A 16081-nucleotide genomic window follows, 5' to 3' on the forward strand; every position below is an offset into this window, starting at 1 on the left:
GCTATACTGGTTACAATCCATTTCTCATTAAAGCCCTTGCCTGCAGCTGAGGCCTATAACTAGGAATCAAGGCCTGTAACAATTCGTATAGCCCTAGGCAGCAGGATATAATACTGTTTTTAGATCTTATTGTGTGATTTTTTTCCCCTTTTTTTCAGTAATGCCTTTTAAAGGGTCTTGTCTCACGTGGCACAAAAAGGATTGACTTTTGGTATTAATCAGCCGTATCTGTCCTTGCTTGGATTACAGTAATACCCTGTATTTGGGATTGACCAAGAATGCTTTAAATGAGATACCAGTTTTGGAATAAGTGGTCACAAGACAGCTCCTAAAATCCCCAACATTTTGTGCAGTGATACTAATCCTTAGACAACCTCACGACTGTCCTGTAAAATCATATCACATTTTAAGAATTATGTGCATTGCATATTATGCCGTGCATGGTACAGTCTCTTTCTTTTCCCCTTACAGTTTTTCCTCTGACCTCCTGTTATTCTAGATCCATTGGATCCGTGGAGCCAGTACGGCCGGGAGTCCTTTCACACATCTGGCCTTCAGGATGGGGAATGACACCCCCGGGAAACTTGAGATTCACTCTCAAATTTATTTTATTTCATAAAGAGTTTAAGGTCTGACAATGTTTCCCTAAATACTTTCATTAGCTCCCTTTGTTAGATCACTGGGGCCCTTATTAATTAGATGGAATGGGTTGTGGTATTTACTATACTTGGAAAATATCATTACTCAGATTCTCATCCCTGTGCAAACACTGGTTGCACAAGGTACTTTATTTAGCCATACATTTGTAATCAGGGCCGATTTCTCTGTCAATTTTAGCACCTAGAAACCATTTGAACCTTTAATTCACTTTATTAAAGCATTGAATATAACATAACATCTACTATCTTAACATGGTGTTTTTATCCACTTCAAGGTAGGAATACTTGGATACTCGCACCAAGCCAATAGGCCTCACCTATGCGAGAGCTATTGGCTTTGTCACTAGTTTTTAGCCATTTTGTGCAGAATAGATGAAAGTGTAAAAACAAGGTGCTATGATGCAGTCAGTGCTGGCCATGTCATAGCATTTTTTTTTTTACTTTCAACAATGCTGCACAGCAGCAATAAAGCTGTACAACAAGGCTTAAAAATAAGGTACTCCTCACCCAATGGGCATGTGCTTCCACAGAATGTCCCCCATTTAATCTCTGTGATGCTATACATACATAGGCCCACCTCATATGCTGCTAGGGTTGAAACCTGACCGATTTTATGCTGGCATGAATAGTATTTTAATGTCACTGCCAAAACAAAAACTAGACAAACCACATAAAGCTAGTATTTGTATCCCCTTGTAAGCAAATATTTAACAGTAAATGTTGGAGAAAAAACTTTCAAATGTGTTCTACAGCTGTCCCAATGACCCCTGTCTGATAGTTAAAGTAAGCAAAGACAAAAAGTCCATGCTAAAAAATAATATAGATGATTTCCTATAAAGGTCTGCTTAAGAATAATATTCGGGTCTTTGCACAATCTTAAAATATAAACAGCAGGTATTTTTCACTGGGAAATGTGGCAGCACTATTTGCTGCAAACCACTTATGGATGTCACCCCTCACCACATAGCTGGGCACCACGTTTTGGGGGATATGGACTCTTTTACCTCTCCTAGGCACTTCACTCTCGCTGCCAACATCTTCACTGGACTCACTTTGGGATGTCAAGTCCATCCATCCTGCAGTGTTAACTGATTTTCCTCCAGGGCCAAACTCGCAGCTGCCTTTTTCTCTGTAGCAATTAGGGCTGCCTTTTTCAACTCAGTAGTTATATCCAGCTTCTTTTCCTTCAAAGAAAGGGTAGTCAACTTCAATGTCAAAGCTGTCTTCCCGCCTATCTGCCAGCTCTCATTGCATCAGTCTGCAAGAGAACATACTGCTCCCTGCTCAGGGCACTGCAGGTGATCTAGCCCCTGTGGGTTCATTCTTCCCTGGCTCGGGAGCTTCTTCAATGTCAGTTTTGTTTCCTTCCTCCTCTTCTTCCTCGACCACTTGCTCCTGTGGCTCTGAGTGCAATCTGGTAGTCCTCCATCTTGGATACCTTCACCTGCTTTAGCCCCCTCCCCCTTTCTTTGCATATGGTCATCAGATCTGCTATGCTAAGACTTTCCATGCTATTCAGATCTACTTCCATTGTTTAAAAAATCACAGGTGCAAAAAGTAAAGGGAAAAAAGGAGTGAATTTAGGAAAAATCAAAATGATGAATACAAAGATTTTGATGTGAAATTACAGAAGGGAGTTTTAATTTCCACTTAAATCAATGAGTGCTACTGCAAAACACATGTCCTGGATCTAAGAATTAAATATATTGGATCATTAATTGGGGAGGGTGACTACCCTTCTCAGAGTGCACCATTTAAGCCACCAAATTAACCTTAGATCAGACCCCTGATAGCTATGGCACCGAGCAGACAGGCTTAACTAATAGCCAAATTAGAGAATAGAGTAATGTATATTAAACAAAATGGCAGCAAAATGACAAAAATCCAGTAAGGGATATGATTTTTCTTTTTTCTTTTTAAATAACTTTAATTTTCTGTAGCAATAAAGAACAAAACATACAGATGCGAAAAGAAATAATCAACACAATAGATATGATCAATAATGTGCATGGGGTTACAATAATGGACACCCAACATTGCTGGAGATTACTAAAAATAAAAAAATAAAAAAATATATACATTCGCATCGGCAGTGACTGTCCGATAAGTACAAAATGCAAGGCCTCCCAGAATTCCAATCTCGCACAGATGGTGGGGAAACCTTTCTCACGGGCCAGGTGCAGACCCGGTATGAGACAATGTAAGGGCTCCTCCCTCTGCATCAAGTTCTAGTTTATAATATTTAAACCACGGGGACCACATTTTCGGAAATTTACACGGGCAGCCCCTTGCCTTAAAAACCACTTTCTCAACCGCCATGTAGAGATCCATATTGGACTTCCATTCCGTAAGTGTAGGAAGGTGATGTGCACCCCAGTACTTGGCAATATCCCTTTTAGCCACCACTACCCCAGGTTGGCCAGTAGGAGCCCATAGCGTGGCAGGTCAATATCCGTGGCAATTCCTAGGAGTAAGAATTTCACGTCCATCGCCATGTTTGCCCCGAGTATTTTGTTTAATTCCTCCACTATTGTGCGCCAGTAGGGCTGGATGTTGCTGCATTCCAAAAGAGTGTGAAAATACATGCCATGTTCTGCCCGGCATCTGAGACATGCAGTAATTGTCCACCCTCCCCATCCTGTGTAGCCGCTCCCTATCACAGTAGACCCTATGTAGGATCTTGTATTGAATAAGGACGTAATCTTAATTTGATTGCTGTCTCTCGTGGGTGCATGAGGGCCGCCTCCCAGTCTATGTCCTCGAGTGGCCCTGTGGTGCATTCCCAATTTGCGTGAAGTGGGCCAAGATTGTCCGGCATATTATTAATTTGCGGTTTATGTCAGAGATATCGCCTGAGCCGGGATCTCCTCTTGTAGGAGTCTGACCTCAAGAGGGGCATATTCCGGCAGCATCCCACCTTCTTGTCCCTCTGCCTGCCAGGCATGTCGAAGTCTAAGGTAAGCGTAGGCTTGGGAACTATGCAGTTGGTATTTGGATTGAAGGAAAGAGAAAGAAGCCAGAGAGCTTCTCTCCAGGAGGTCTCCAATCTTCAAAATGCCAATAAGGTCCCATTTCTTGAGCCGGGGATTGGTGCTTGGATGTGATGCGAGCAACTGCCCTGCTGTGCATCTTGAGGAACATGGGCCTGGCAAAAATGTGTGATTAAGCCGCTGCCCATGGATGCATTTTCATCGGCATAGCATAGCGCCATCATAAATGCAGAAGTGATATTCATTGGACTGATGTGAGTGTTATCTTGTCTGTATGGGTGAGAAGAGTGCAGCAAACATAGGGAGATGATGGACAGGGCGCTGAAAGATTTCAATCACCCCCAGTCACAGAACTGGGTTCAACCCATCATCGTTCTTTAGCCCACTTCGCCACCCCAGTTCAGACCTAGCCATATGCAAATCAGCCTTGACCCTATGCCTCATGGGAACAGTCCAGACTGAACTGCCAAGCCAGGTCTTCACTGGACCGGAAACAAGCATCCTGGAACCGGTTTCGGGGTTACACCCTTCAGCAGCCAGGCTACCTTGAATTCAGTGGCAAAGTGAGCAAGGGACCCACGTCTAGGGCATAACCTGCCAACTTAGGGTGAAGAAAGCAAACACAAGGAGATGATGGATAGAGCACTGAACCTTTTCAGACACTCAACACCCGTCACAGATCTGAGTTGATTCCATCATCGTTCTTTAGCCCACTTCGCCACCCCAGTTCAGACCCAGCCATATGCAAATCAGCCGTGACCCTGTACCTCATGGGAACAGTCCAGACCAAACTGCCAATCCAGGTCTTCACTGGACCGGAAACAAACATCCTGGGACTGGTTTCGGGGGTAACCCCCATCATCAGCCAGGTCAGCTTGAATCCAGTGGCACAGTGAGCAAGGGACCCACGTCTGGGCATACCCTGCCAACGTAGGGCGAAGAAAGCAAACACAGGGACATGATGGACGGGGTGCTGAAACATTTCAGACAGTTACCCCCAGTCACAGATCTGGGTTGAATCCATCATCATTCTGTAGCTCACTTCGCCACCCCAGCCATATGCAAATCAGTCTTGACCCTATGCCTCATGGCACATCCTTGTGTTTGTTGGGTGAGAAGAGTGCCTTAAAGAGTGGGCAGAAATCTATGGCTCCTCGCTGTGTTTTTATGTAATTCCGTAGAATTCCGCAAAGTAAAACTCCATGAGTTCCGCCCACTCTTAGTTTTAATTAGGAATAACACTAAAAATGCAAAGTGCTAAAAACAGTCAATGTTTGCAGTAATCATGGACCGAGGTGCAATTTGACAATTACCACAATGGAGCAACATTTATGCCTGGCATTGGTGGTTGGGTTTGACTCCTGGGAACTTCCTAACCAATGGAGCATAAGCTCTTGGTGCCAGCCCTTCCCACTTTGGGCATTTTGAAGTTAACAAAAGTCTTCGCCCACAATCAACTTGGGCTGTGAGGGCTGGGAGTGTGTGTTGCGAGTGTACTATGGTAATCTAAGGGGTCTCTCATATCTAATACTAAAATCCTGTTTGACAATGTTAGTGTACTCCCAATAAACCCAGAGACAGAATTCTGATAGAATGAAGCAGGGGTTCCCAGCAACCACCTAGGGTAGGCAGAAGAATAATGTTGCCATTCTGTTTGCACCCCTTGAAGGGTACCCCAAGTGGTATTAGGAAATACCCTAGTTCACTGGCCAACCAAGATTTGACACTGTAATGTAAAAAAGAGGCCCACTTTGACTGCCGCCTGGCTGGAAGGACAAAGGAATGGCCCAGCCCAAGTGAAAGCCAACATTTGCTTGTGATAGGTGAGGTGTGCCCCAAACATTATATTTAACACCCCAGCAGACCTGTTAAACAGGATTTGACATTCAAGCAGTACATTAGACTGTACTGTCAAAAGGATGCTCACAACCCCACCCTGCTTCTTCTGTCAGGTTCAGAGAGGTCATCTCTACCAGTTTTGGTCAGTCTTTTGTTAACTCCTGTAGGCATTTCACACCCATTCACACCTATTCAAAAACTATATATATTAGTTGTAATATTCTGATGGATACATCTGCCTGAGGATTCCTCACCTTTTGAATTACCCCTGCGCCAGCATTCCACGGAAACTTTTTTCCATAGCTCTCCCACGTCGACGAGGATGTCACAATAGCACGGCTCCGCTCACGACTCTGTATGACGTCACAGGATCCATAAGAAGAGCTTGCGCTTGTGCTGCCCTCAGTTCTCTTTATTCTACACCGTCAACGTGTAACAGTTTTTCTGGGACTCTCCATTTCCTTAAGACATTACTTTGTTTCAGTTTCTATAAGTGGTGTAGCATAGCGATGGCTACACAAAAGAAGTCCGGGTTTAAGTCTTGTAAGGAATGTGGGGGTCATATGTCCATCACGGTCCCCACGAAGTTTGCCTTTGGTGCCTGGCATCGGATCACAACATTGAAGGATGTTTGTCTTGTCGGAGGATGAATCTGAAGGCACTCAAGGAGCGAGAGGCAAAGCTATTAATGGCCCGGGCGAGAAAGGAGAAGAGAGGCCGCAAAAGATCCAAGTCAAAGTCGACGACCCCTCACACCGTGAGGTCATCGAAGAAGCACAAAAAGAAGCGTTGACTTGGATCACAGCATCTGTTTTCGAAAGACAAGTCTTCTAGGTCGGCTTCTCCGGTTCAGCGGCATCACGGAACCGATTACATCTCGCCTTCGCCCTCACTTTCTCCGCAGGCGACTCCAATCCATTCTCTGGCGCCAAGGGATTCGGCAGTGCCCAGGGAGTTGTCTCCAGCTCCTCCGTCTTAACCAGCCCTGGCCCCCGTGTCACTGGCACCGCAGCCGCAATCCCCCGTCTCAGCCTCGGTTGGATTCAGAGCAGGCGGCTCCAGATCTTTTCCCACCTTTACTGGGTCCGGGTTCAGATCCATCACATTTTCTGAAAGAGATGTTTGGTATGTTTGCCAAAGCAGCTCACTGATCTGGTGTGCCACCTGGCCACATGTGTCCACTTGCATACAATCTGGGCATCCCCCAGCAATATGCTCGGGCACCGTTTGTGCCCTTCATGTCGATGGCACTGTCATGGCATCTCCTGGTGCTGAGATGCTTGACGATTCCGCAGTTTCCAGCACCATCTGCTTTTGGGCCAACACCTTCCCAGATTCCAACAGTGCCGCTGACCACTATTGAGGTTCCTCCCTTGATGCCGACGCCGATGGCGCAGCGCCTGGTGCCGTCGACACCGATCACAAAGATGCGCTCCAGGAGGGAGGCTAAGGGGAAGAGTAGGAATACCAGGGACAACAGGAACAGGCTGAAGAGGGGGAAATCCTTGAGTCTGTGGATGACATCGAAGGTCTTCAGGAGACCAGTGGTTTGGATAACTCCCCGGCGTGGGAGCTCTCTCCCCCAAAGTCAATGCCTTCTCAGGACATGGCTCCTTATCATATTGTCATCCGGAAGGCTGCTGACCCATCAGATCAGCAATACCCCTCAGCTGAGGTCAGGTCTAATATTCTAACTGAAGTTTTGCATTCTGTCTTCAGTGGTTGAGCCTTTACTTCCTTTCAATGAGGCTTTCATTGAGCCAATTCTAGAGGTGTGGCAGAAGCCTTTGTCTTCCCGCGCAGGTTCAAGAGCGATTGCAAGACGCTATAAGCCTGCTCCGGGGGATCCAGCTTTTGTAACATCCCACCCTTCTCTGGAGAGCTTGGTAGTTCAAGTTTAATGTTCATCCAAATAGTCAGCAGGATCCTTCGCCACCACCCCAGGGAGTCAGGACTCCAAAAAGCTGAGGGCAGTCAGCCAAAAAGGTGTTCTCCTCGCAAGTATGGCCTTAAAATCCACATGCTTGTTGGGAAGATATATTATCCACGCTTTGATAGACTCAGCCAAGGAGGTGGCTCCTAAACTGCCTGATGTGCGAGGGTACTTTCTGGAGGTATTGATGGATACGCAGGCTGCAGTTCATCAAGTGATTCAGTCCGGTCTGGATTCAGCGGACTCAGTCGCAAGGGTGGTTGACGCCTCCGTGGCTACCAGGAGGCACGCCAGGTTTAGAGTTTTGTGGTTTTCTCCGTATGTGCAGGACACTCTGCTTGATCTTCCTTTCGATTGATCCAAGCACTTTTGGTCAAAGACAGATTCTGTTCTGTAACGCTTCAAAGTTAGTAGGGTTACTGCGAGATCCTTAGGCCAGCAGTCTAAGAATACGGGCTATGGTTACAGGAGGTTTTGGAAAGACAGCTTCCTTTCGAGGCCGTCAGTAACAACAGCAGCAGCAGCAGAACCCCTGTACAAATTATACAGAGGGAAGGGAAGAGGCCGCTCGTGGGGAGCCACTCAACAACAGTCCTCCTCCTCCTCTCCTGTCCCCCCCCCGCCCCCCCCACTGGATCCACCGGGAAGCAGCTCTAGATTATGCAACATGGAACATGTTGGTCCTGTAGGAGGTCAGCTGTCCCCTTTTCTACAAAATTGGAAATCTGTTACGTGAGATTTTTGGGTTTTGAATCTTGTAGAAAATGGGTACGGCCTTCCTACCCAGGAGTTTCCCCCTCCTTGCCCTCCTCGCCAGGGCCGATGTTCGGAGGACCATCTGCTGCTTATTCAGCTAGAGGTGCTGGCATTGCTTCAGAAAGGTGCGATAGAGGTGGTTCTGGAGCAGGAAAGGGGTCAGGGGTGTTACTCCCGATATGTCCTGATCCCCAAAAAGGATCGGCATTTGAAACCGATCCTGGACCTCAGGATCTTGAATTTTTACCTCAAGCAGGAGAAGTTCAAGATGTTGACCCTAGCTCAGGTTCTTCTGGCACTACAGCAGGAAGACTGGATGGTGTTGATCGATTTGCAGGATGTGTATTTCCACATTCCCATCCTGAAGTCGCATCAAAAGTATATTCGTTTTACTGTGGGATCCCAAAACTACCAATTTGCAGTTTTTCCGTTCTGACTTACTTCAGCACCACGTGTCTTCACAAAGGTGATGCCGGTGGTTGCAGCTCATCTCAGAAGGTCAGAGATTCCGGTATACCCCTATCTGGATGACTGGCTGCTTAAGGCGAAGTCTCCAGATTTGATGCTGCATCCTCTGCAAATAACGGCTTGGGTTTTTCGATGAATGTACCCAAATCTCACCTGGTGCACTCTCAGGGCAATCTGTTTATAGGGGCAGTACTGGACATTACTGTGAATCATACCTTCCCACCTCCTTAGAGGATTCTGGACATCCAGGCTATGATTCTGTGGTTTCAAGAAGGAGTTGATGTTCCAGTCCTGAAGGTCTTGTGCCTGCTCGGTCTGTTTGTTTCCTGCATACTGTTGGTCAACCATGCACGCTGGCACAAGAGGGCACTCCAGTGGTTCCTCCGCAGGCAGTGGTTTCAACACAATGGAGAACTCAGGGAGATGGTCAGGATCTTCATAGACAAAACGGCGGATCTGTTATGGTGGAGTGTTTCAGGCAGCCTGTTGCAAGGGAAGCGAATTCAACCTCCTTCCCCGGTGGCCACAGTGATAACGGGTGCTTCCACTTTGGGGTGGGCTGCTCATCTGGGGGATATGGAGATTGCAGGAGAGTAGGATCTGCTTCTTATAGTTACCCCCACTTTTTGCTGATGTTTCACTGTTTTTCGACTTTAGTCTGGCTGGGACCCTGCTGTCCAGGACCCCAGCCTAGCCGCTTCCTCTCTAAAATGATTCCATGTACTATAGGTATACTCCAGTTTGGCTACTGGGTTACCCTTATGAGTCTCTATTATTTGGTACACTAAGAACCAGGGGGCATAGGTACCCCAGATGCCTTCCAGGGGCAGCCTTCTAAAATAACACCGCAGGTCTGCTACAGCAGCCTGTGTAAGGTGGTGTATGCACCCCTTACTTAGATATAGTTTCCCTATATCACACATATAAACCTATCAGCTACCCCTATGGCAGGCTTTATCAATCCTGAAGGCAGGGTGTTGGGTTTGTGTGAGAGTGTGCCCATACATGAGCAGGGCCCCTCTGCAGCCTTCTGAATCTATACTCTGTGGCTGTTCTGTGATGCAGCCAGTACATATACTCAAGTGCATTATAACCTTGCGGTAAATGCTACTTTGGAATGGCTGCAAGGAAACATGTCGTGTTTGGTGTCAAACACTTTGGAATCATACCCCCCCCACCACCACCAGTTCTGGCGGTGGGGGCATGATTCCACCCTTCTAGAGGAAGAGACATGTACAAACCGGTACACCCGGTACCACTTTAAAAGAACTCTGGCATCACAAAATGGTTGCCACAGACACGAGTCTGGCCTCCTGCTGCTGGACGAAACTCCAGCAGGGGAGGCCTGGACAATAGGTTTCCTGTCACAGGGAGGTGTCACCACCTCCCAGACAGGCTTTAATGTATTGGGACTGGGTGGATGCACTCCAAAAGTGCTTTGAGTCTGCACTGGGGGCACATTTGGTGTCCCTGTGCATAGCCCAGTTCAAACCGGTTTCAGGGGCTACCAGCCCCTGCTCTGACATGTAACTGGACAAAGGTAATGGGTGTTTTCACCCCTCTTTCCAAACCCTCCCATAGGTGGGTCCCCGGAGTTTGTCCAACCCCTTCCTTGGGTATAAGATAGGAACCCCTGACTACAGGACTTTAGATTACACCTGGACAAAACTCTGATACTGAATCCTGGAACTTCAACAATCTGCACAACGCTGGATGACTAAAGAATCTCCCTTGGAGTAAAGGAGTTACGCCCCTGCTTGGCAGGCTTCAAATACACTTCTGACTGGTTTGCATCTCCGAAATTCCTCCCGGACTCCAAAATATTTGCAACACAGATGGTGGATTTCCAGACTTCCCTGAGGCCGCACTGAGCCCCCAGCAAAGCTGAGACCTGCAGCCCTCGTGGGTACCGTGGAACCGGAACCCTTGGACACCGTGCACATTTGCAAGTGCATCAGCTTCTCGACGTTGCTTGAGGCTGTGCACTGGGTTACTTGTAGTCCAGACCCGAGCACCTTTTCCACCGAAGATTGCTGGCCTACACTCCACGAGTGTTCCGTGAGCCGGCCCTTTGTATTTTCGCTCGAGGTACCTTTGCGATCCCTGGTCCATTGACTGATGGGTCCCTGAGAAGGCAACTTTGACTTACCTTGGCCTTCCCTGGTTGCTCCAGACATGCCCTGACTCTCCACCACTTGGTGAGTCCCCTGGACCTTGCTGGTCCACACCAAAGCATCTTTCTCTTTCTGCATGGGTTGCTGTTGCCAAGGCTTGTTGGGTCCAATCCAGTCACCGACGCCGCAGCACTCAACATCCTTTGTGGGACAGCTCGAATCCAGCTCCTGGTTGTCATCGATGCCTCCTGGTCCTCGTGGCTGCAGAGTTAAGCTTCACCTCTTCACACCTGAATCACCTGACATCGGTGGGCATTCGTCTGTCGTGCCCCTGGTCACTGGCAAGTGACCCAGACTCTGTCCCCTCTGCTTTCAGGTTCCTCACATCTTCGATCCAGGCTTGGATCACACTGAACACTTTTCTTATCGACGGCGGAGGCACTTTGCAGCAGATCGCCATTGAAATCACCAACGATTCCCAACACCAAAAGACACCTCTGCAACCAGCTTCCCTGGGTGAGGTAACTCGAGTACTCCGGTGCTCCAGTGGGTGTTGGCCCTAGAACCTCTCAAGTCCTAAAGGGGTTTGCTCAAAGTCCTCTCCTAAGTTTCCCTAATCTTTAAAATTCCAACCACGACTTTCCCCATAGAGGCAAACGACGTCCCGCGGCTGTGTTCTCACACTGCACACACCCTACGTTGGTCCCCTGTGTCACTACCTTGGGTGGTTCCTTGTGGTCCCAGCGATTCTACAGGCTCTAGGCCTTGTGTCTAGTCAAGCCGTGGTTCTTATACCAATTTCTTAATAAATGGTTTGCCCCCCACCCCCCCGGGCCCAGTGTATATTGTGCTATTTACTAAAGTTCTATTGCATTTAAATTGTGTACTTTGCTCTTTAATCTCATAAAGAGATTACTAGAGCGTGTTTAGAATTAAATACAAATATAATTTGGTAAACCAAGCTGCTTTACACTCCTTCAAGACTTAGCCTGAAGGCTGCTCTCCATAGCTACCACTAGGATAGCTTTCAATAAAGGTCTTAAACCTATCATTAATAAGGGTTGTTTGGACTGGTGCAAGGTGCCCACTAGAAGAGTGGACAGCATATGCCAGGCCAACTTCTCACAGAGATCAAGGGCCTTTGGTCTCCAGAGGAAATTTGCTTCATATCAATCTTCTAGAATTGCGGGCGATACATTTGTGTCTCAAGGCTTTTCTTCCCTCTCTTCATAGTCAGTTGATTCTGGTCCTGACGGACAACACTACCACAATGTGGTACATCAACCGAGGAGTGTGATTGCAAATCATCTGGCTGGAGTGCTAAATGTACGTGCAGACAGTCTCAGTCTGCAATTCTCGGTCAATCACGAAGTGGCGGCTTCATCGGGAGGTGGTCCATCTCGTCTTCAGGATGTGGGGGTTTCCTAGATTGGATCTTTTTGCTACTCACAAGAATGCGCACTGCTCGTTGTTCTGCAGTCTCCAGTATCCGATGCGGGGAGCGTTGGGGGACGTGTTTCAGTTGGATTGGGGCTCGAAACTCCTCTACGCTTTACCTCCCATACCCTTGTTTCCTCAGGTTCTGAGGAAAATTCACCAAGACCGGGCACAAGTCATTTTTATCACTCCGGATTGGCCAAGAAAGGTGTGGACACAGACCTCGTCACCTCTCATCGCAACCTCTGCTCCGTCTCCCTCCCAGGGCAGACCTCCTCTCGCAGGGTCTACCCCCCCCACCTCAAGAGCCTGCACCTTCAAGCCTGGAGAATGAGTGGGGCTACCTAAGTTCTTTCTTTCTCCCACCAGATGTGGTGGATGTTATTTTATCGGCCAGGAGACACTCCACCAAATCTATTTATTCCTGTAAATATGCCAGATTTGTGAAGTGGTGTGGAGAGAGGTCGACTGATCTTTTGAAGGCTCATTTATCTGATGGAGTTAGCTTCCCTCTTTCCTTGGCCCAGCAAAGTTGTGCTGTGGCTACTGTTAAGGGTTAGTTGTGGGCCTTAGCAGCCTTCCTTTGTTTTCCAGACCAGCCTTCGTTGTTCAAGTCTCCCGTAGCTAGGAGGTCTATTAGGGCCTCATTAATACGTTTCTTTACACTCCTTTCATTATGCCTCAGTGGGATTTAAATTTGATTCTGACTTCTCTGATGACTTCTCCTTTTGAGCCTCTTCATAGTTGCCCATTGAGGCTTCTCACTTTTAAGACTGTTTTTCTAATTGCTATTACCTCTGCCAAGAGGGAAAGTGAGCTTCAGGCTCTTAGTTTTATGCCTCCTTTTACAACCATCCATGGGGACAAGATGGTCTTTAGAACCGGAGCTGCTTTCCTGCCTAAGGTGGTTACATTTTTTCATCTAGGGTAGTCCATCACCTTACCTACCTGTTATCCTACCCCTCACCCTTCTAAGAAGGAGTAGAGACTTCATTGCCTAGACCCTAGAAGAGAGGTCAGCTTCTACTTGGACAGAACCAAGGACATGAGGCTGAATGATCAGTTCTTCATTGGCTATGTGGGATGAATGAAGGGCAAGGCTTCCACAAGAGAATGCTCTCCAGGTGGGTCATCTTGTGCATCAAGATTTGCTACGCCTTGGCTAAGAAGGAGCCACCTGTAGGTATTAGAGCTCATTCTACTAGAGCAGTCTTCAACTTCAGATTTGGCTGGAGGTGTCCCTTTGGTAGACATCTGTAAGGCAGCAACGATTGCCTCCCTCCACACTTTCGCGAAGCATTATTGCTTGGATTCAGAGGTGGGAAGGGATGGCCATTTTGCACGTTTGGTCATACAGGACTTTTTGGCAAAGGTAGGTGGACACCCTCTGCCAGGAGAGGAACTGCTTGGGTATTCAATTCAAGAGGGGAGGAATCCAAAGGCAGGTTACTTATGTTCAGTAACTCTTTTTCTGATAAATACAGTATCTGCCTGTGGATTCCTCACTGACCCACCCTCCTTCCTGTTATCTACCTACACATACTGAAAAGGTGTTGTGCATGATATTCTCGTATTTCTATTCCATTTGCATTGCTTTGATGCTTGTCTCTAGGAAATGTCTTGATTTTGGCTTTTCCTGTTTTCCTTCTCTCATTCATATACTGTGTATATTTGTGTCTATATTGTATATACTTGCATTATGTTCTCGGTCCACCCATTTGCCTCTTGATCACGGAAAAACGGGTGGTACCGATGTCAGCACGCCAATGAGGTCTTCTTATGGCTACGTGGCGTGATACGGAGTCTCGAGCGGAGCCATGCTATTGTGTCGTCCTCGTCGACATGAGCGAGCTATGAAAGAAGTTTCTGTGGATGCTGGTGCTGGAGTTATTCAAAAGCTGAGGAAGGTAAGTAACTTGTTTGTTAGGCTATAAACGGTAGTCCTGCAGGCGTGTTGGAACAGTCGCTGGAGTGGATTATACAATAGGTGCTGCAGTCCACCATTGACATTTAACTTACATGCCTTGGGTTCCCATTTTACCATATACTTGGGACTTATAGGTAAGTTAAATATGCCAATTAGGTGTATGGCATGCCAGTTTCACCACGTTAAGAAGAGGACAACAGGCACTTTTTTCAATGGGTAGCAGGGGTAAAGTATACAGAGTTCTACAGCCAGCAAAAATATAGGGTCCAACAAAAGTTTAAAACAGTTAAGGTGACCATGCAGAAAGGACACATGTCCTACAGTGATGTAAAAATGCTCTTATGAGTGGTATAGGTATGATATTTAATCAGTCAAATACGATTTTTGGTTACTTTAATGTCCTCAAATCAACTTTGGTTGATGTTTAATAACTTTTTACAATGAGTAATTATATCAAATAGACAAATTTACATCTAAGACAAAAGGCGAATGCATAATCTAGGGCTGCCAAGTTTTGAGTCTGCTTCTGTGTGACATTTCCATGTTGCAATGTCCTAATGTCTGACATTTTCCGGTCTCATATGACATTTTGAATGACACTTAGAGACAAACTTCACCCACCAGCGCGCATAAATGTTCCCCTGGAGGTAAAGTTAATGCCCCACAGCAGAGGGTGTGCCCTAAGAGAATTAGGAGTTATCCCAAAAGCACAAAATTACTTCACTGGGGCATCTCGATTCATCAGGAATCCAGTAATCTACCCCTGATTGCCACCGGCTAGCATTGCCTGCCTTATAAAGCTAAGGGCACATCACCCTCCCCAATGGCCCTCTGGACCTTGAATTACTCCGGTGTCATTGATGACCTCTTTAAGCACAAAAGGTTAATTCTTTGTTGGAAACCTAAAAACGGAGATAACCAACGCAGTACCTTGAATTGCTCTGGTGTCATGGAAGACCTCCTCATACACAAAAGGTTGCTCCTGTTTTGAAATACTACAACTGAGATAACCAATGCTGTGGCATATTCCTCCTTTGGTGATCAAGTGTAAACAGTTCATTCGGTCAATTCACATTCACCCATTGCAATTTGATACTGGCAGTCGCACAAATTATATACTGTCACATCAGACAACTTGAGTTTTATGACTACAAAAGATATGCTTCAGTGACAGTGCTTATTCAAGACAGGTGTGTTGATTACTAGTTCAACTTTGCAGTTAATAAACTGGCAGCTGCTAAAATCAAGACTTCTAAGAGAAGTAATACTTCTGTGCCCTAGTTTGGTGACACAGTTCAAGCTGCTAAACAGTGGTGCCACAAACAGGAACACATCTGGAGAAGAATGTTTGTTTCAATAGAAAAAGAAATGATAAAGCCTTAATCATTCAATGTAAAAACGTATTCTTACAGAAAAATCTGCTTAATATATTAAATCGATTGAATCGGCTTGCTGTTCCAACAAAGTCTCGTTTCAAACAGTGACCAAACGCCCCTCTCCTGCCACTAGAAATTCGGGGGATTTTAGTCAGGCTTTTTTTTGCGATTCACTAACTCAGTTATTCCAGAAAAAAGTTGAATCTATCTTTAATCGGTTTTCTTTAATCGCAAGTAAACAATCAGCTAGTAAGGACATTTGTCCCAGGAACAAAGATAGGATCTTGTTTACTTAATTTGAACAACTCAGAGAAACAAGTTAAACTAGCCATGCAAAGCACTAAGTCAAGATCTCCCTCCGACCCATCCCCCCTCCACCATTGTACAGCTAGCATCTGACCCAGTAGCCACCCAGTTAGCGGTGATATTAAATGCCATGTTTCGGGCTGGTTGTTTTCCTAATCTGTGGAAATCCATGTCAATTCTCCTATTGCTGAAGAAACCCACCTTGAATCCGCTCGATCCAAACAACTACCAATCTATATTGAGGCTGCCTTTTCCAGCTAAACCTGTCATAAAAGT

The 16081-nt window shown here is 46.5% G+C and overlaps 1 protein-coding gene and 1 long non-coding RNA gene across 2 annotated transcripts in view; one reads left to right on the forward strand and one right to left on the reverse strand.

The window, feature by feature from the left end:
• LOC144833258 (uncharacterized) overlaps positions 1 to 16081 on the forward strand; it is a 310988-nt gene that overhangs the window by 108559 nt on the left and 186348 nt on the right. The gene's annotated exons all lie outside the window — the stretch shown is intronic.
• The window catches only part of LOC144833210 (keratin, type II cytoskeletal cochleal-like), a 157905-nt gene that overhangs the window by 56886 nt on the left and 84938 nt on the right, over positions 1 to 16081 (reverse strand). The window lies entirely within an intron of this gene.

This window comes from Lissotriton helveticus, chromosome 1_1 (assembly GCF_964261635.1).
Source record: "Lissotriton helveticus chromosome 1_1, aLisHel1.1, whole genome shotgun sequence".
Taxonomy (NCBI): Eukaryota; Metazoa; Chordata; class Amphibia; order Caudata; family Salamandridae; genus Lissotriton; species Lissotriton helveticus.